The following is a 20,850-nucleotide window of genomic DNA, read 5'->3' on the forward strand; positions in this document are numbered from 1 at the left end:
AAAAGTACATCCAATTGGAGTCAGCAGACTCCTTATTATAGTCAGATCCGATGAAAACCTTCTAATAACTGAATTCTGGAATGGAAAACGGGATTGTTATGCAAGACACATCAGAGAGGATGGAGGGTAACTTGGTAGATAACAGAGAAATCTTTCTTGTGAGAGACTGGGAAATCAGGCCGGCAAAAAGGATGGCTAAGGTATCTCAGGGCTGATTTTAAAGCCCGGATGAAAGATTGCATGAATAGGGTTTTCACTCAAAGTAAAAACTTGAGGGCATCTTTCTCTTGGAACCCTTCCCACTCTTAGGAAAATTTCCCCCTAACTTTTCTTTAACAAATCTAAGTATTCCTTGCTGACACAAACAAGAAACTTACAGGGTGACTTTTACTGGGTCACTTTTTTCAGAATCATAAGACAGCAATGGAGTGTGGCTCCCGTGTGTTTAATGCAACCCAGGAACAGTATGACATTTGCTGTTATGTCCTCCTAGCCATTGTACTCATTTCTCCACCTTTTCAGTCCATCATATTCTCCTGCTCTGGTATATATAGGAGGGCTTTCAATGCTTGGAAGTCTTCTAAGAAGTCACTTTCCAGTTTGGGGATGTGACTGAGAAATAGGGTTCTTCCTTAGGATGCACAAGGCTTTGATTCCTTTGATTCCAGTCCTCAGCACTGAAATGAAAACTTTCTGTCTAGGCTATAACACTTAAGTAAGCAACCTTTATAAGAACCTACATCACCTAGAACCTTTAGTATCTTAATTAGGACACAGTCATCAAGACTCATGCTGCCAGAATGGAATTCCTGAAGCAGAATCCTAACATTTGTAACAATCAGATTGCTGCCTCCCAGGATGGGATTCCTGGGGTGGGGCAGAGCTACAAGAAGCCAGAAAACTTTCTAACCAATGATTAAAACAGAAAGGTAAACTCACAAGAACCCATTGTTTCTGCAGCTGAAAAGAGAATCAAATTATCTGGAAATCCACGGGAGTGATAATTCTTCTAAGTACAGGGACCACTAGGGCCTTGGTGGCTTGTGTTAAGAGCAAAGGAAGTATCCTAACCTATATCCTTTTCCTTCCTTCTAGGGACTGGCCTATGGTGGGCTTTCCCACCAACCTTCCTCTTTTCCATTTCTTCTGCAGGGCTGATGAACTCTAGGCTAATGTTCTACCACTCACTTAATCCTCCAGTCCCAGTGGTGGACTTTAAATAGTAGTGAATTATTGGGAGCTTTACCGTAGGCCAGATAATTCACAATTACTCATTCCTTTCATTCTTAATTCTCCCAATGATGACTCCGAGAGGACACATTATTTTTTGTCGTGCTGATGAAGAAATTGTGACAGATACATGTGGCTTGTCTACAGCGTAGGAACCGGGTCTTTAAACCAAAGTCGCCCTCATCACACCATTAATACACTAACTTAGAGGTCATCTGAATATCAGAGCCTATGGACCAAATCGAGTCTATTATGATTCCTTCTTTTTTGAAAGTACAGTTTGTGGAAATGATGCTCATTCATTACATGATACCTAAGGTTTCTTTGGTAATGAGGGTGGCAGGAGTGAGTATCTCAAGAGAAAATGTTGCCCTACAACATCAAAAATATACTTATTTTTTGGTCATGGGATAACCACTATCCCACACAGTCTCTAGTGTGTAAGCTCTGAGATAGACCTGAAGTTATACTCTGCTTTTGCCCCTACTTTGCAGGATGTGCTTGACAAATTTTTTTACATTTTTTTGTGGCTCGGTCTCCTTATTTGTGTAATTGTCTCAGAGTTGATGTATGTGAGATTCTACATATGAAAGTTCCTAAGATCCTGCCAGTTGCTGGCACATAGTGAATTCCTTCAACTTGCCAGTTAAAGTATTTTCAGTAGCAATGAGGACAGATAGACTATAGTGCTGTACCGGGCACATAATGAATGTTCACTTGAATACCAATTATCTGTAGTTTTCATTTTCTTGTTAGTGTTTGCTTTTTTAGGGCTGTGGGTTGCTGAGGAAAAGACAAAAGTTTATTTACGGTTAGAAGTAGTTAGGAGTAGGGACAGGGACATTAATGGAAATTCGGGCTGGGAAGGGGATTAGCAGCAGGGTACCTATTGTGGAACAAGCTGTTGAATACTTTCAGCCTAAGCTACATAGGAGAGAGTTGTGGTATGTATGGGAGGACAGAATCTTCAGCTCCAAGTTCATGATTCTTGTGTAATCTTCAGAATCCCTGTCCTTGTGTGGCACATGAATGGACTCTAACTCCATCTTGAAGGATGGGAATGCTTCAGAAACATTCCAGTGGATGCTGATGTCTGCATTCTCTATGTTCCTGTAGCAACTGCGGAGAACAAATGAGTGTGTTAATTTTATTCCTAGTTGTGCTTGGTTGGTTTCCCTAATGAGACTCTAAATTTCTTTATGCTGAGATGCTGTCTATCCCCTCCTGTTTAGAAGAGCTTTACCGGTATTAAATAATAAAGGGGGCTAGGAGGGCAGCTGAGTGGTAGAGCATGTGTGTACAAGAAGGCCTTAGGACTTGGTTCACAGTATCCAAACAAACAAACATCGAAGGGAAGCATGTTTATTTGTGATATGTGCATAGGTGTGTTTCCATCTGTCTCTGGGTTACCTAAAATAAGGGGAGAATTGCTTTGAGAAATAAGATCTTTACGAAATAAAAAGTGTGGTTTAATTAAGCAGTAGAGAAAAAGCTAGGGAAAAATGGCAAGACAGCAGATAGGGGAGTCTTCTGTGGGGAGAGGATGTACCTCTTTATTATGGTGAAAATTCCCACTGTTATAGAAATAAATCTTTGGTGACCGTTATGCTGGTGACCATCTTTTTCTCATGCCTCTGTGGAAGTCAGTGAATTTTCTCCAAAGTTCTTTGTTTCTGAAAAATGTAACAATGAGTTGAATTTGTTTCAGATGAATACCAAATCTATAACTGCTCTGCACCACCCAGAGTTTCTTGGCATTTGCCTCTTGCCTTGCCTGTGGTTGTCTTCCACGGCTCCGAAGATGAAATAGGAAGACTGGAAGCTATACCTGACAAACTCAGAGTTCCTGCCTTCTTTGAGGTATTGTATCCCCACTCCCATTTTGCTTACAGCCCAGATAATTTATTTGGTATATTAAATAGGTCTTAATGATATTTCTTAGTTAGCATGTCATACAGTCATTATGCTCAAAGGCTTGAGAAACTTTCTTTAATGCTGTTCTTTGGGTTCCATCTACATGACCCCCATACAAGTGGAATGGTGATCACACATGCATCACGATCAGATTAGTGTACCAGAAGGCTCACTCTTCAGAGCATGAAAAATAGTTGGCTAGACAAATGAGAGTGAGGTGATCAAACAACTGGAGGAAGAGGGACTGAGTAGGAGTTTCTTTGACTGTCCAGGTCACAGCCGGGGTTCAAAAGAAGGGATGTGAAAGCAATATTTGGGGATAGATATGACAATATTTTGCAGTCAGTAGTATGATGAAGTGGAAAGTGAAGAACTAAAGATTATTCAGAAAGATGATGGCATATTCCTATAATCATAAAAATCAGGCCGGGACAGGAAGATGTAGAGGTCAAGATGATCTTTAGCTACATAGTAACTTTTATTTTATCTTATGTTTTAAAAACAAACTTTATTTTACATACCAATCCTGGTTCCCTCTCACCCCCCCCAACTTCCTGCCACCCCGTTTCCCATCTATTCCTCAGAGAGGGTGAGGTCTCCTGTGGGGAGTCAATGAATTCTGTCACATCACTTGAGGCAAGACCAAAGCCCTGTCCCATATCTAGACTGTGCAAGATATCCCTCCTAGGAAATGGAATCTAAAGAGCCAGTTCATGCACTAGGGATCAATACTGGTTCCACTGCTAGTGGCTCCACAAACTGTCCAAGCCACACAACTGTCACCCACATTCATAGTGCCTAGATCAGTCCTATGCAGGTTCTGCAGCTGTCTGTCCAGAGTCAGTGAGCTCCCACTAGTTCTGGGCAGCTGTTTCTGTGGGTATCCTCATCATGGTTTTGACCCCTTTGCTCATATTATCGCTTCTCCCTCTCTTCAACGGAACTCTAGGAGCTTGACCCAGTGCTTAGCTGTGGATCTCTGCTTCTGCTTCCATAAGTTACTGGATGAAGGTTCTATGATTACAACTAAGGTAGTCACCAATCTGCCTACAGTGGAAGGGCTGTAAGGAACCCTCTCCACTATTGCTTAGATTCTTAGCTGGGGTCACTCAAGTGGATTCTTGAGAATTTCTCCAGTGCCAGGTTTCCTGTTAACCCCATAATGGCTCCCTCTATCAAGATATCTCTTTCCTTACTCTTGCTCTATGTCTTTCCCCCCAACTCAACCTTACCAATCCCTCATGTAAATTTGAAGCCAGCTTGGGTTGCATGTGCCCTTGCTCAAAAAAAAAAGTAAAAGCACTTGGGAGTCAGAGGTGGGTGGATCTTTGAGTTCAAGATCTACCTGGTCCACAGAGTGAGTTCCAAGGGAGCCAAGGCTACACAGAGAAAACCTGTCTTGAAAAGAACCAAACCAACCAACCAACCAAACAGAAACAAATAATCATAAAAACAAACCAATGTATCCAGGGGCTTTATCAAACCTCATAGAAGAAAAGATGAAGAAAAAAATGTACAGACAATTCAGTGGTCAAATAGAGCAGAGACCCTGAGTTTTTGGTATTCATTCATCTGGTTGAACTTGAAATGTGAACATTGCAGAAAGGAAAAAAAGAATAAGGGAGATGGCTCTGAAATGTGTCCCTGAAACTGTAATATGCCATCTTAATGGGGGCCTGTGGTTTCTGGAAGGTGTTTCTTTGTTATGGTCACAGAGAATGAATGCAAACAAACTGAGCTGGATTGGGAGAAGGACTGGGAAAAGAACTCAGATCTCTTGTCCCGTTGCATCACATTTTGCAGGCTTCATAAATTCCTTATTATTTCCTTGCACATCTTCCTACTGCTCTGTGGTTAAGTCCAATAAATCAGTCAACAGTTGAAGAGATTAATGAAAGAAAACATGTGTTTACCTAAAAAGTAAATGCATAAAAACACTTCTAAACCAAATAGCACAGTGGGGATTTGGAACAAATTATCAGTCTTTTGTCACTAAGAATCCATGAAACCATTAGATATGGATGACTGCTCATGCTCTGGTCTGGTTTTTATCATCTTGTTCCTTCGGGATCAACAGAAAACTTCAATATCCTATAATAAGCCAAGGTTGTACACATCAGGCCACCCACTTCCTTACAGTGGGACTGATATGCTAACTTCACAGGGTTCATAGGGTCTACAAATCATAGAGCTTAGCCTTGTAAAAAGTACAGAATCCCCTTTAGTGCAATTCTAGTCTATCAGATACCTTTCCTCTTAACTCTGAATTGCACATCCAAGCTCTAGCTAGGTCTTGTGTTCATGGGAACACTTCCTTCCATATCTGTTACAAAGTTCTTACAAAGTATAAAAGTCTTACAGATCATGTGACTGGGCAGGACAAAAATATACTTCCAGGTTGGGTGTTGCAAGCAATCATATCCCTTGGTTTCTTGAGGGATAACATAAGCATAACTGCTTCCTGTGGCACACTATAAATATGGCTAGGGGCAGTGGAGCTGGGCGCAGTGGAGCCGGGAGCCCTGGAGCTGGACACAGTCTTCTTTCCTGCTGCGGTGCGGTAAGATGGGGTATATTCTTGACTTGTCTGGGATTCAGAGAGCAGCCTGAAACTGCAGACTTTCGGAGGTAAAAGAGGATAAAAATTGTGGCAGTTCAGGGCTAGAAGGGGTCAAACTGGATTTATCCTTAATGAAAAGTGACTGCAAGTTAGGCAAAGTCGGTCTCAAACCTGGGAACGCAAAGTACTTAAGTCTACTTAGAGCCTACTTAAGAATAAGGTCAAGCTGAACTTAAGGTGTAGGTATCACAGTTCAAAGTTTAGTCACCTATTTTAGGTCTAAGTGGGTTCTAAAACGTAACTAAGATTTTAAAAGGTCATAGGGTAAAACTGGAACCTCAGCAAAATTAAGATATTTTTAAGTATTATTATTAATCTGTAGTAAAGACGCATATTTAGTTAAAAACTATTTCTCTAGGCATGATTTCATATACATTTGCAATATCAGCCCCTGGGAGGCTGACAGGGTAAGAATGCTGGAGTTTGAGTCCCATCTAGCATACCATAGCACGTACCAGCCAGTTAGGGCTACATAGAAAGATCCTAGTTCAGAGAGAGAGAGAGAGAGAGAGAGAGAGAGAGAGAGAGAGAGATTCTTTTCTTTCTTGGTAGCTCAGTGGTAAATTATTTGCCTAGTATATGCAAGACTCTGGGTTTCATTTCCAGTGCCTCAAAGAATAGAAGGGATGGGGGCAGTAAGGGTGACACACACCTTTAATCTCAACACTCAGGGCAGGGGCTGGGGCCGGGGCAGGGACAGGCACATCTGAGTTTGAGTCTGGTTTAAGTAGTGAGTTGTAGTTCAAAGAGGGCTGTATAATGAACCCCCTTTCCTAAACAAATGGACAAACAGACAAAAATAAAACAAAAAACATGAGCAGGAGCAGTGTGGCACGTGCCTTCAGTCTGAGCATACAGGAGGCAGAGGCAGTCAGCTTGTGAGTTTTTTAGTCTGGTTTTCTAGCACATTTTAATTCAGCCAGATATAGTGAAATTCTGACCAACCCCACCCCAGGAAAAAAAATCAAACAAAACCCCAAACAACAACAACAAAAGGGGCAGTGGTGGCACATGGTTTTAATTTCAGCACGCAGGAGGCTGTGTGGGAGAAGCAGAGCAGGCAAATCTGGATTTCAGCCTTCTCTACACAGTGAGTCCTTGTTCACCATGGGCTACCTTCTAAAACACTGTCTCAAAAAGCAAACATAACCTGAAAAAAGTAAATCTTAGAGTTTAGGTTTAGGTTTTAAGAGTAGTTCAGATCTACTCACTGCCAATGCTAGGGAAGCCTTAGCCAGTGCCTGTTAACTGTCCAGTTAAGCCCTTGTTAGAGTCTTAGTATAGTTAGGTCTCTGAATATGCTGTAGTTCATACACATAGTTATAGCTTAGTTAACACGTGGCTAGGACCCAAGTTGATTAAGATACAGTAAAGCCTAGTTAAGGTGTACGTGGGGATATTTTTAATATTACTACCATGTTTTGGATAGCATTTGTTTTATTTTTAAGTGTGTGTGTGTGTGTGTGTGTGTGTGTGTGTGTGTAGGTGTGTGCACATGAATGCAGAAATGGGCATTGTATCTCCTGTAGCTAAAGTTACAGGCAGTTTTGAGCCATCTGATGTGGATGGTAGGAACACAAATCGGGTCCTCTCTAAGAGCACAATGCAATCTTTAATTCAAGCTGTTGCTCCAGCCACTGGCTTTATTATATGCTAGTTAAGCTTGGACTTTTTTTTTTCAGACCTTAACTAGTCTTCAGGCTCAATAGGGCTCTGTCTCAACCTAAACTCTGCTTATGCATTACCTTGGCCTTAAATGGACTTTGATATTTTAGTAGGTCCAGATCATGCCTAGAATTCAATTAGACTTGATTACATCTTAACAAAGCTCAGGCTTTGATGAGTAGTAACAAATCTAATTGTTGTCAGAAAGATTCCTGACAAGCACCTGTCCGGGTTTATGCCTAACTCAGGCTGGTCATAGCCCAGCTAAGCCCTAGCTAACATCTAAGTCTATTTTAGCTTCATTCAGAAGCTAGTTGAGCTCTCATCAGGGTCCAATCCTACTTCCACTCACGGTCCAGACTCTCTAATGAGAGTCTAAGACTATGTTGGGTCTAGTAAGAGCCTTATTACTTCTAGCCAGGCTGTAAACATAGCTAAACTCTAATGAGTACATATAAAACCTAGTTAGGACCGAAGATTAATTGAGTCTGAGAAATACAGTACTTAAGTCCTAGCGATGATATAAATGTTTAGTTCTATTAGATGAACTTAAGAGTCAGCAAAGGCCTCAGACTAGTGAATATACAACAAAATCTAGCTGAAGTCTAGGCATGGCCTAAGCCTATGTAAATATTACTGATCAAAGTCCAGAGAATGTGTAGCTAGTACCTAAGTCTAGTTTGGGATGTTATAGATCACAGTTAAGACATGGTCTGTGTCTAAACCTTATTTAGGTATATAGAGGGACTAGTTAACCTCTATGCAGGAAAGAAGTTTGTTTCAGGTGTATTAATATATTAGTTAAAACAGTTTGGGGCTTCAGCCTTATTCAGATATAATTAAGTCTAACTGTTCTTGGCAGGGATTAAGACTAGTTAAAGGTTAGTGAGAGCACATTTAATGCACAGGTTTCATTTAGTCCTACTTAGAGCCTAGTTCAGATCTTCCCAGGATCTATTCCTGTTTTAGATTCTGTTAAAACCCAAGTAGTGCAGGTTTAGTTAGAAAGAACTTAAGCTCCTTTGAGTATATAAGGCTAGTTTAGGTTTAGCAGGAGCCCAGACAAACCCTCTCCCTGAGAATAAACCTATTGTTATTCATAATATAATTAATTAAAGAGTTATAAATTCATAAATGTAGTTTAGTTCAAGTGTCAATTAGAGGCTTACTTAGAACCTAGCTGATATTTAATCCTAGTTTAAATATAACTAGACACCAGTTATGACGTAGGCAGGGCCCAAACTTTGTTCAGTCTAAGTCAGAGCTTAGATAAGTCCTTACCAAAGCCTAAGCCTAGTCAATTTCTAGTTGTAACCAAATTATGTCCTAGGAAAGTCATACAAATCACATAGTGTTATTGAACTTACTTTAGACTTAACCAGAGCATAGGTGTGGCTATGATGTAATTAAGTCTAGTTAATTCCTAAGCAGACCTTCAAGATAGTTAAATGTTAGATTGTACTTCAAGCTTAACCAATAACTGAGCCCAGTCAGAACCCAGTTAAGGCCCACTGAGAGACCAAACCTGGTACAGGCCTAGTCACCTCAGTTAACACCTAGGCAGAATATTTCTTTACCTAAGTACTAGTTATCTTGGTTAAAATGCTGTCAACTCCATTAAGGCATAGTCAAGACCCTAAACATACTTGTAATGTAGTCACAGTATAATCAGCCAGACCTCAGCAGAGTTGAGATCTGTCAGAGTCCTATTAGGGTATACTCAAAGTCTTGTTCTAGTTAAAAGCAAACGAGTTTGGTTTAAAACTCACCTAAATTATTTAAGTATTAAAGTTTATTTTGTCCACTTGTGGTGTAGTTGAGTTTTGGGCAGCTCTAAATAAAGACAATGTCAGCTTTAGCTCCAGTTCAGCTCGCTGAAGCCTACACTTAAGTTGATGTGTAGCAAGCCCTAGTAGTGCCTGCATAATTGGAGACTGGTTAAAGCCCAAATATTAAGTTTGAGAAAGAAACTATTTATGGCAGGGCCCACACCCATGCCTATGGTGAAGATGTAGTCAGAACACGGTTAAGTCCTGTGAGAATCTTTTCTTAAGGTACATGCAAAGTTTAAGATTACTTCCAGATTATCCATCTTGATAAAGGCCTCTCTGAGTTATGGTTAAACTATAACATTATTCCTGCCCAGCTAAAACCACAACAGCTCTGTTAAAGCCTAGCCAGGGCAAAGCCTTGTTAATACCTCTGTAGGGACTAAAGTGAAAATCTAGTTAGAACCTCAGTTTATATGACGCCTTGTCACAGTCTTGCTAGAATACAGTAAGGGTCTAAAACTTTTTCAAGGGCTAGTTCAGTAAGATAAGGCCTAGTCCGGCCCTTGAGGGTCTAGTCAGCACCAAAGTCTAGTAAGAGCTTCATCGGTTCAGCCAAGTCCCAGTCAGGCTTAGCTGAAGCCTAATCAGCCTTTAATTTTGGTCTAATCAGAACCTAAGACATTTAAAGCACTAGCTAGCCCTATTAAAGTTTGACTAGGATGTAAACATAGTTTAGACCTGTTCAGAACCCACTTTAATCCCACCCCGGTCTAAATCTCAGTTGAGATCTTGTGAAAACCTTGATAGTCCCCAGCTGGGCTATAAATCTAGAGAAGGTGTTGTGGGAATCTTTCTGGAATAAGCCCTTTGACACTAATGGGAGAGGAAGAGCGGAGCTGTTTTCACCCGGGAACCGAAGCCAGGAGAGTTCCAGAAAGGCTCCCGTGCCAGGTCCAGTTGGCCTTCTCATTTTATACTCTAAAGCCACAAGGTGGGGTGAGCAAGCAGCTGCTATTTCACAGACGCTTACGTGGCAGTCAGCCTTTTGCTTTTAATGTTATATTTGAGAGTTGACGGGTGTAAGCTTGGGTGGCCAGGTTGTTAAGGGCAACAACTCCTTGTTTCAGCGATTTCTTCAGGTCACTGTGTTCTAGGTAGCAAGTGAAATCATGCTTAGAAAGGAGCAGTACAAATAGTGCTTTAAATCAATCCAGTAATTGCTCTTTTCTGCCTTATTCTACTTCATTTCCCCCTCCTCACCTCTGTAATGTTTTAGGAGTCTATCTTGAAGAAATGGTTTGGTACTTCTGATGTATCATTTGTAGTTTTTATTGCTTTTATTCTAGTTCTGATGAATCTGGCTGGACAGGGTATTCAAGGTGCAGGGTCCTAATAGAAGCCCTGTCCTAGCGTTATTATTGTTAGAGGCACTATTAGAGGAGCCGGTCAGGGTCACCGTGTTGTCTATATCGTACTTCACTGACTCTCATTTGTACCTCTAATCCTTTCTAATAACTTTTTGGCCTTTTCTCATACGATTCCTGACTTACTAGCATAAAAACTGCGGTCCTCATTTAAAATCATGCCTTTTCTGTGGTCACCAAATCTAATCCTCTACAGTTTGGGAGGGTCACTGCTGTCAGTGAATCTATCTGATTTTGAATAGTTGATTATGATTTCCTGAACAATAGGGAAGCCTTTTTTTGATCTGAGTCAAAAGCTGGCTATGCCGTATTTTTTGATAACCTATTGCAGCAGCACCCAGTGGTCACGGGCCCTGTCAGAGCCATTCCCAGCAGGACAGATAAAAGTATAAGAGCTCTCTTACTGTTTGCAACTAAGGGATGTTAGTTTCTGATCCTTGCTTCCTGGGAACACTTCTAAATCAGGGACTGAAACAGTCTGCTACTGTCTCATGCAAAGCGAATGCGAATATCCTAGGGGTCAGAAAGCATGTGTAATTAGGAGCTCCGGCTCTGTTAACTAGTCTGGTACAGCCCTTTTCTCTGTCTGTCTGTCTGTCTGTCTGTCTAACTATATATCTAACTATCTATCTAAGTTTTTCAAGACAGGGTTTCTCTATGTAGTCCTGGTTGCCCTGGAACTCTTTCTGCAGATCAGGCTGGCTTCAAATCCCGAGATTCACCGGCCTCTGCCTCCTGAACCATTCACTGCCTGAGCCCTTTTCATTTTCTGCAGCTTGGGCTTCTCCTCTGTCCTGAACAGGTAGTTCAGTTAAACTGTCCCATTTGTGTTGTTAGGTGGAGTTTGGTAAGTCATTCCTACTCCAGTATAGGTAGCCTGGCCTGTACACCATCATACACAGCAGTCCTGTCCTAGAGAAGGCCCAGTTAGGTAACGCAGCTCAAGGCTGGCATTTAGTTTAGCCAGCATTTTGAGAAGAGGTGTGTCAGGACAGAATTAGTTGGCTTTGTCTTGTTTACCTTTGTCTGTTTACAGATGGGTCCAAGGGTCATGTGGGAGCCCAAGGGTTTAAGAGTCTGAACTCTGTTAACCTGTACCATCACACTGACTGCTAGAACCATAGAGTTCATACAGGGTTCTTATGCTCATGCCAGATCAACCCATTCTGAGGTCATGGCTTCTTCACACAGAGGAATTTTCGATAGTCAGTTTCTCTACTATTCCTCACAGGTTGTCCCATTCAAGGTCTGTTACAGCTATGGCTACTTGTTCCTCTGTGGGAGTTCCCTTTCAGGCCTAGTGAAGTTAACACATAGCTAAGCCTAAGCCTGGGTAAGCCCTAATAGATCCCAGTTAACCTAGTCATAGGCCATGCCTGGTTAACATCTATTCATAGTATTCTTAACATCTTGCCAGGACACAAACCAGAGAGAGAAGGCCTATTCAGAATCTAATTTCAGATACAGGAAGTTTGAGCCAGCATAGTGGGTTTTTGTCGCGCACTGCGGCCCCCAATCTGCGCTCTATGAGCTAGACCCCAGTTCTTGAGCTTCCGGCAAGGGGCTGGAGGTTGAGAATACACACACACATGCAGAGACAGACCGACACGCAGACCTTTAAACACTGATACCAAAGCCCCTCTTTATTAGCACCACGTAGGCTTAAATGCACTGCAGTCAATGGCCAACAAGTGAAAATCCCATCCTCTGATCCTCTAAGCTAGGCACAGCTTCTAGTAACTTTAATTAGAAGGTTCTAGGAGGGAAGAGCAGCTGAAGACCAGGACTCATTAGTCCCAACATCCAGCTGAAGGCCAGGACTCATTAGTCCCATCAGGTTTTTCTTTTTCTCCCCCCACCCCCAAGAGCTAGTCTTAGTTAAATTCTAATTGGAGGCTAGTTAAAACCTAGCAAGGGTCCAAGAATAGTGAAGGTCTACTCAGGGACAAGGTAAGGTTAAACTAGAACCTATATCTGCTTAAGACCAGTGGCAGCCCAATCATGGGCTCAGTCAAGTTAAGGTCTTGTGATAACTAAGGCGTTCTAACTATTCCAGGCTGCTCGAGATTTTCTTCATTAAATATCAAAAATTCTGAGTCCTGTAAAAGCTTTAATCCCTGGAAAACCAGATTGGTTGGTCACTCCAGTCCAGGTTTTTTTTTCCCTTGAACTCCATGACTTACAAAAGACCTTTCGGAATTATCCCACTTGATGATCATACCGCCCCTTGAGACAGGTGCCCTCACCATCCTCAGCATATAGAAGACAAAACACAAGTTTACAGGAAGTGAATTCTTTCCTCAATGAATGTCAAGGAGACAATGCTTAAGTCTATGCCTGAACTGAGATCACACACTTTCATGTTTTACCTAAATTGTTAGGGTGTCTTCCAACAATTAAAAGTTGTCTCTCTCATGGTAAGCTTAATTGAATGGTTAGGGTAAGGAAACATGTAGGTTTGAACCTAAATTTCTCTGTCTCTGATGTCTATCTTCCTTAAATCAATGTTTCTTTTCTACTCCCTTCCTTCTTCCCCAGTCTCAAATACTTCTGTACATGTCTGTGTGGCTGTGGTAGTCATGCCTTCATGGCTCAATGATGCTTGTATCTCAGTGATAGGCTTCTATCAAACATTTATCAGTTTATATTTATATTGATACTTCTACCCTTAGTGTGAGGTTTACATACGAAACTTTTCTGTTTCACTATGGCCATCAGAGATGACATGGCAGTAGATCTAACTTCCAGCCATTTAATTTACTGTGGTTTGAGAAAAAAACATAGAAGACAAATCTGGCCTACTTCAGTCATTTTCGGGACAGTTACTGTATACCTTCCTGTATAGTAATGCTCTGGTACCCAAGAAAAAGATCCAGGTCTTCTTCATTGCTATTGTGGATTTAGCTACCAGAAGGCACTAACGACTTGGCTTGCCTTTTCTTGGCTGTGCCATTTCTGTCACCTCATGTGAGCTTACCAGGGGTGACAGGCATTTCTATTAAAAAGTCTGCACATAAATATAGCTGTATCTTCCACTATGTTATCCCGAGGACAAAATAGTTGCCACCCCTGCAGAATGCAGCAGCTTCTGGATCCAATGCCAATGGTAGCAGTATGCCAAGCATGAAGTATCCTGTTCTCCTCCTGCCAAATAAATACCAGTTTTCCCTTTAGTGGTGCATTTAAAAAGAGTTTCCACTCTTCTTGTGTGGCAGTGGCGATAGGAAAAAGCTTTCAACATCAGCAATTAGTGGCCCAGTGGAAGCGGCCATTGGGATTTACTTTAGGTCGCAGTTTCTTACTTGCACTGTAATTTCCTCGTTTGTGTTATTACGTTCCCGTAGAGAACTGTTTGGTGTTGTGTATCATTCAAGAGGAAGGCAGAGTGGCTTGGAAGAAACAGGTGATTCATTTAACTGGATAGCCTGGATACTCAAATCATATTTTCTTTCTTGAAGGGAATGACGATGGGAATCCTAGTCTCTGAGGTTCACTTGGCAGTTCCCCATCTAGGCTCTATAGATGATTTTGTGGTTTGATTCTCATATATTAGCAAAATACTTTAGATTTTTAAAGCATTGGGTAATGGCATATGCAGGGTATGTGTCTGTTCTAAGAGGGAATTTGGAAGACTTTTCTTCAAGGATTAGGGACTTTGCAGTGTATTATTGGGATCTATGGGAAGAGCAGCAAATCAGGTTTCCAGCTGAGCACTTGCATCATTTGGCTTTTAAGGTTTCTGATTTTCTTTGATACATAGTGGAGATATAGCCCCCATGCTACCCTATCGACCTCACAGCAATGAGATGTGGGGTGAAATATGTTTCCGTTTCCACTCCCTCAGCTGTGCAATACAAATCTTTGTCAGATAGGACTATTGTAGTTCAATATATGGGAATGTGATTGAGGATATGGTTCCAGAAGGAAGAACCTGTAAAACCCTGGGATGAGTTAACTGAGTGGAATTATGGAATCATATTTTGAAGCCACTAAAACCAGAAAGGTGCATTCTTTGTCAGATGGCGTAAGCACATTTTCAGGCACAGAGGAGGACTGTATTATCTCTGATCATTCCTGTTAAGAAAATGGATGTGCCCTCTTTTGGCCAACTGACATTTGCAGAAAGAGAGAGGAGGTCAGAACTCCAGGGCTCAGTCTTGCACTTGAAACTTAGAACAAAACCCAGGCCGGATGGTAAGGGTAAGAGGCTTCGTGTTTCTTCCTCTTGTTACTTAAATGAGTCACATAGGAAGATTTGAAAATCTGTTATAGTTTTGGTGAATTCGTGGTAGACATACGGTAAGAAGCCTTCAATATCTAGAGAGTGTATTCACCTTTGCATCTTTCTCAAAGTCTAAAGTCGTTACGTAAAGTTTGTTTGAGTTATGAGATGAACTATATCTCTACTATTTTCTTCCAGTTTCTGCAGGACCTGCAGTCATCTCTCTTACCTTCCAGAAGTCACTAGTAATGACCAGGATTCACCACACATTTTTTCCTGGATCCAGGAATTCCCCTAGCAAGACTGTACAGCTAGCATTTATACAGCACTTACTATAAACTGGGAACCATTCATGAAATAACTCATGCAATCTTCCTGCTATTCTTATTCTACAGATAAGGAAATTAAGGCAAATGTAGCTTAGGAACATTCCACTTAGTAAAGTCAGGATGAAAATATCAGTCTGTTTGTCACAATATACAACCTTTTTTGTCACTACCATCATTTTGGTGTCTCTCCTAAAGAAAGTATTTTTTCCCATCAAACCCCTCCAACTTTTCTTTTTCCCTCTCACAAAACGGAACCTCATTTTCCTAGCCCCCTCAGTTCTGTTTTATCCCTCAGTTCTGTTATCACCCTAATTTTCAGCCTTTTCTTCTGCACTTAGTACTATTTGAGGGTCCAAACTCTTTCTGGAAGTATTACATCTTTTTTTCCCCCTGGGCTCTGGAGTACTCTTATAGCAGCTAAGCTTCAGAGACAAGCCTGTTTATGTCCGCCTAAGTCAAGATAAGGTAGCTGACCCCGTGGTTGGATAGCGTTTTGAAAAGCTATGTGTCTGTCTAGGAAAAGAACTGAGACATTTTCAAGTTGTTTTTCTTAAGGGTAAGTAAGTCTAAGATAGTCTTTCAGCAATGAACAAATCAGAAAGAGGAGGAAAGAAAGTCAAAGCAACTGGCTTTAAATTGACTATAAAGGCATTCTGCTCCCCCTTATTTTGGTTTCTGTTTTGATTTTTTTTTATATTTTTCAGACAGGGGCCATGTTTAGCCCTTCACCTGCACACCTCTTTCTTTTATTCTTAATAAATTAAAGATGGTTCATGGACATTTCAAATGTCAGACCCTATACCAGGCACATGCCTTATTGCATGTAGTTTCTGTAAAAGCAACAATTTCTACCTTTCAAAAAGAGGTATAAGTGGCAGAGGACAGCAAGAGCAGCAACAGGATGTCCAGGAAGAGTCCCAGTGAGGGTCCAGCATCGATAGTATATCAGAGACCGGGGGCCTTGAACCAGACCAATGAGTCATCGTGATGAACACCCACATGTAAAAATGTATGGACAAAGGGGTGTACCACGTGACTCACTGTGTCACACTGCAACTTCCATGATGAGATTTCCCCTTCTTTCTCCCTCCTTTCTCTTAAATTTTATTTTATTTTATTTCATTTTATTGAGGGGGAAGCTGTGTGGGTTTGGGAGGCATGATGTGAAAGACACAAAGAATACATAAAAAAAATTTAAAAAACAGGTGTAGAGATAAATCCTGTTGATTATTTTTACTATATCCCCCCCGAGATGCTCCTAGTATATAAAAATTATGGGATAGGTCTTCCTGATGTTTCCCTGGAGGTAAAGAGTACAAAGAGAAATTATATATGTCTAGAAGTGGCTTTTAAAAATAAGAATTTCTTAGTAATTCTTTGAGACTCGCATACAATGTATTTACTCCAACTGCTTCTTTTACCACATTCAAAAATCTCTTATCCTTTCCCATCCACTTTGGAGATTATTTATTTACTTTCCTTGTCTCCCTACCAAGTGCTGTTTGTATTGCAAAAAACCTGCAGGGTCTTCAGATAAAGCTCCCAGCACTGAGGGCAGGGAGGTGTAATCCCAACACCAGCTGAGGAACCATTAACAGAAGCGTTGTTTGTTTAGGCATTTAAATTAAATGCTTGTGTCCAAATGGCACTGCAATGCTGCAGAAGGGAGCACAAAATAGTCCTACTTGCGAATACAGAACTGGAACCTGTACTCACCAAAGGCACATTTTAATCACTGCCATATAACTCCCTCTGTTCCCCTTGGATATAAAGTAATTTACCTTGCCTGATGCAGGGAAGCTTATCGACTATAAACACTGGCCCAGTGGATTTGGATTCTTTTGCTCCTTTTCTGTCCCACCGTTAGATACTTATTGCCAGATTTCTAGTTGGAACTCGTGCCAAATAACAGGCTACGAACTCAGAAGAAAATGGTGGGTTTCACTAGTCATGCTGACAAAAAGTAAGACAAACAGACAGATTCAAGTTATGAGTTAGATAGCATCACCTTTCTTCTAGCTCTCTCAGCTACTTATGAGAGGCAGACTATGTCACATTGCATCAAGTAAAAACTGTTTGGCAATCAGGACCTCCTGCCTTTGCATTGACATGAAGTATCTACACCAGGCAAAGAGAGCCCTCACTGAATATTTATGCTTTGTTTCTTTAGTATTAATGACAGGCTGGTCAAACAATGCTGGCAACACTCATCATTGTCTTAAATTTCATCTAAATGGCATGAGGTGATTGACATACTTTTATGCTTCTGGTTTCTTTTGACATTCTTTTACAGGTATTCTGGTAGATGTTCACACTCTAATTTGGATATGTATGTACTTAGCAGTAAAACTACAGGTTCATGCGATAGACGTAGATTTAGCTTTAGGAGATACTGTCGAGCAGTTTTCGAAAGTAGGTGTACAAGCCAGTGCTTTCACCTGCAATGTATGTGAGTTCCAGTAGTTCCGTTGTTCTGTTTCTTATTATCAGTCCTTTCAAATGTCCTATTTCTGGTGGGGTTTGATATATCTCATTGTGGTTTGTATTAGCGTTTCTCTCATTTGACAAATACCTATTTGTGTATTTGTAGGTCATGTAGATAGTCTATTCTACAAAATAGTAGCTAACTTTTTCTTGCTTTGAGATTTGCATTGTCTTGTTCTTTTTGATTTGTAGGGGTTCAAAATATGTGCACAGAATAAGTAGGCATAAACCTTCTATTGAGAATATTTTCTGAATATTTTCCTACTTCATTATTGACCATTTTACCATCTTAAGGTATCTTTTTGATAGATAAAAGCTCTTATTTTAATGAAAAGAATAATTAGCTAATTTGGAGGGTATGAGGCAAATCTTTGTTTTCCTAAAATCATGAAGCTTTTCTCTTATGGTCTAAGTGACATACTTGTTTTATCTTTCAGATTTAAGTCTACCATCCATTTCAAATTAGTATCTGATGTATGATCATGGTCATGGTTCCATTGGTTTGTCTATCTGTGTACCAGTACTATGTGGCCTTAATGTCTGTAGCTATACATTTAGCTTTGTTATTCTAAAAATGTTTGCTTATGTTGATGTGTAATATTGCACAACTTCATGGTATATGACATTGTGTTTCTGTATGTGCCTACAACATGCACTAATAGAATCAGGGTAGTTAACATGTCCTTTCTTCATGATTGGCATCTTTGAGTTCCTATCTCTGGTTACTCAGAAAATATAGTTTGTTATTGTGAACCTATTGTGTCATGGAAATACAGAAAATAATCATTATATTTAATTTGTTTTTTTGTTCCCATTTTCTAACCTTTCTTTATCCTTCTTCTCTATAGCCCTTACCAGTTTCTAGTAATCAGTATTCTGCATTCAAATGGACAAACTGTAACTTCCACATAGGAGAGAGAATGTGAAATGTTTGTCTCTCTGTGCCTCAGGCTTGATATCTGGTAGTATAAATCCTCTAGTATTGCCCTTATGAGGCATGGTTCTTTATATGTGCTTATATGTTTTAGAAGAGGTTTGCCCAGAGTGTCCTTCAAGAGTAGTATTGATCTTATTGATTCACTGCCCTCTTCTATGTCCCTCCAATTTCAAAATCTAGGTGTCTTTTTGAGGAGGAGACCAGCAGTCTTTTTGTGGTAATACCCATTCCTATCGTGAGAACTTCCTACCCAGGGGCCAGCCTAGAACTCAGCTAATTTCAGGTAAGAAAAACTAACCCTGCATACCTCAAAAAACTAGCCTTGTATACCTCAAAATTCCATTCAGTCCATTATACTGATCTCCTGCAATTGGCAACAGTTACGCTGGCATTTCTCACTCCTTGGTAGAGACCTTCTACCTTTGGACTATCTTTATCTTCCAGCTGTGCCCAGAATTAGCAAATGTCACAGAAAATGCCTGCTACCATCAGCTCACATTAGGAAGGTCTCTGCATTTTTCCTCTTTCCAGCCCTTTCTGATAGCCTTAGATCTACTAATTTTGGAATTTATCTTTGTTTTTCTTTTCTCTGAGTGTATGTGTTATTATTATTTTTTGGTTGTTGCAGGAGCATCTGCAATCTATTTGAAGGCAGAACTCCAGCAATCATTTTCTAGGTACAGCTGTAAGCCCTTTGTCCATCTTGATTCTATTAGAGGTGAGTAACTCTCCACAGTTTAAATAAATTCAGCACATCAGAGGAGGATTGAATGGACACACCTGTAAATCTCCATGAAACAACTGATAATGACATGAACCCTATAGGAGAAGGATCCACTTCTCTCCATCAATTTGTGTTAGACACATTCAATTCAGAATTTAGCCGGTTTCAAGGGATTACAATTGTAAGGAACATTCTCATTCTATTCCTGTTTAGGAGAATGAAATGTCAGCTATGGACCCATTAAAGTAAACATGCTAGTATAGGTACACAAATGCGTTCCCTTTGACATAGATCTTTGGAAGTAATTTCCGAGCTCCACCATGTGACTGACCATAAATAACACAGTTAAAACCTATGGTTCTCAATTTTCCCAATCATAACTTCATATAGTTATTTTATTGTAAGTATTAGACACTAAAAGGTAAATTTAGGTTACTTGGTGCTTTATATGTTATAGGCCTTCCACAAATTTGATAATTTATTACAATATTATGGGTATGCCATCTCATCTAACATCTGTTTTGCAGGTAGGGGATTGATTATGTTTGGTTATTTTAGGAGTGGTGATAAAAGTACAATAGTAGTCAATGAGATCCAGCAATTTCATATTATTATATAACCTAAAACTCTGTAAAATATAACTATTAATACCACTCTAGATAGTTCACTTATGATTCTCTTAAATACTTCTCATTTCCCTAGATACAATTATTCTTTTTTTGCATCATAGATTTTCTAGCATTCTATGGGAATAGTATACAGTATGTATTCTTTTATGTCTAATTTTCACTAAATATAATATTTTTATATTAATACTTATTTCTATTAGTAGTATACTTCTTTCATATTTATTATTAGTATCTTACTCTGTCAATATTCTACAGCTATTTAATCTTTGGCAATTGATACAATCCCCAAATACCATCAACAAGTTCTGCAGCACCATTGGCCTCATGCCACAATTGGTCACCATCATAATCAAATTAAAATCCTCATTTCTCATCTAAATGAATGGAGTAACCATTGTCAGCTCTACAGGATTCATTATCATCAAAAGACAATTTGCTATAGCTTTTTTAGTAATGTTTTATCTATTGAGAGGACTACTGAGATATGGAATCAGTGTCAGTTCCTCTAATAGTTAATAGAGTTAATGACTGCATAGAATAATTAATAAGAACAAACGAAGAGCTTTTACAATTTATCGCAAGTAACATCTGTCCCCAGGATGCAGGACAATTGAAAACTTTAATGAATTAATAACTAAAAACATCAAAGCGTTTAACCGTTCAGATATAAATGGCAATGAGGCAAAGATGCTAATATATATAGTTAAAGGCTGAGTGATGGGGTATCTTTTCTCAATGGAGATGTTCAGGAGAGATATAAACACCACCTATGCTCATTTTATTCTGAAATCCCTGAGCAAAAATAAATATCATGAGAAATTCAAAGGAAAAGGGAGGCAATAGATCCTCATTGGGTGTTCAAAAAGGAAGAACAATAGCTAGAGGTCTCCTTTAACTCTA

At 40.0% G+C, this 20,850-nt stretch overlaps 1 protein-coding gene across 1 annotated transcript in view; it reads right to left on the reverse strand.

Moving 5' to 3' along the window:
* The window catches only part of LOC121437522 (short transient receptor potential channel 5-like), a 146,404-nt gene that overhangs the window by 76,662 nt on the left and 48,892 nt on the right, over positions 1-20,850 (reverse strand). The window lies entirely within an intron of this gene.

Source organism: Microtus oregoni, unplaced genomic scaffold (assembly GCF_018167655.1).
Source record: "Microtus oregoni isolate MIOR12 unplaced genomic scaffold, Mior012 000052F_ref0000163, whole genome shotgun sequence".
NCBI classification, from domain to species: domain Eukaryota; kingdom Metazoa; phylum Chordata; class Mammalia; order Rodentia; family Cricetidae; genus Microtus; species Microtus oregoni.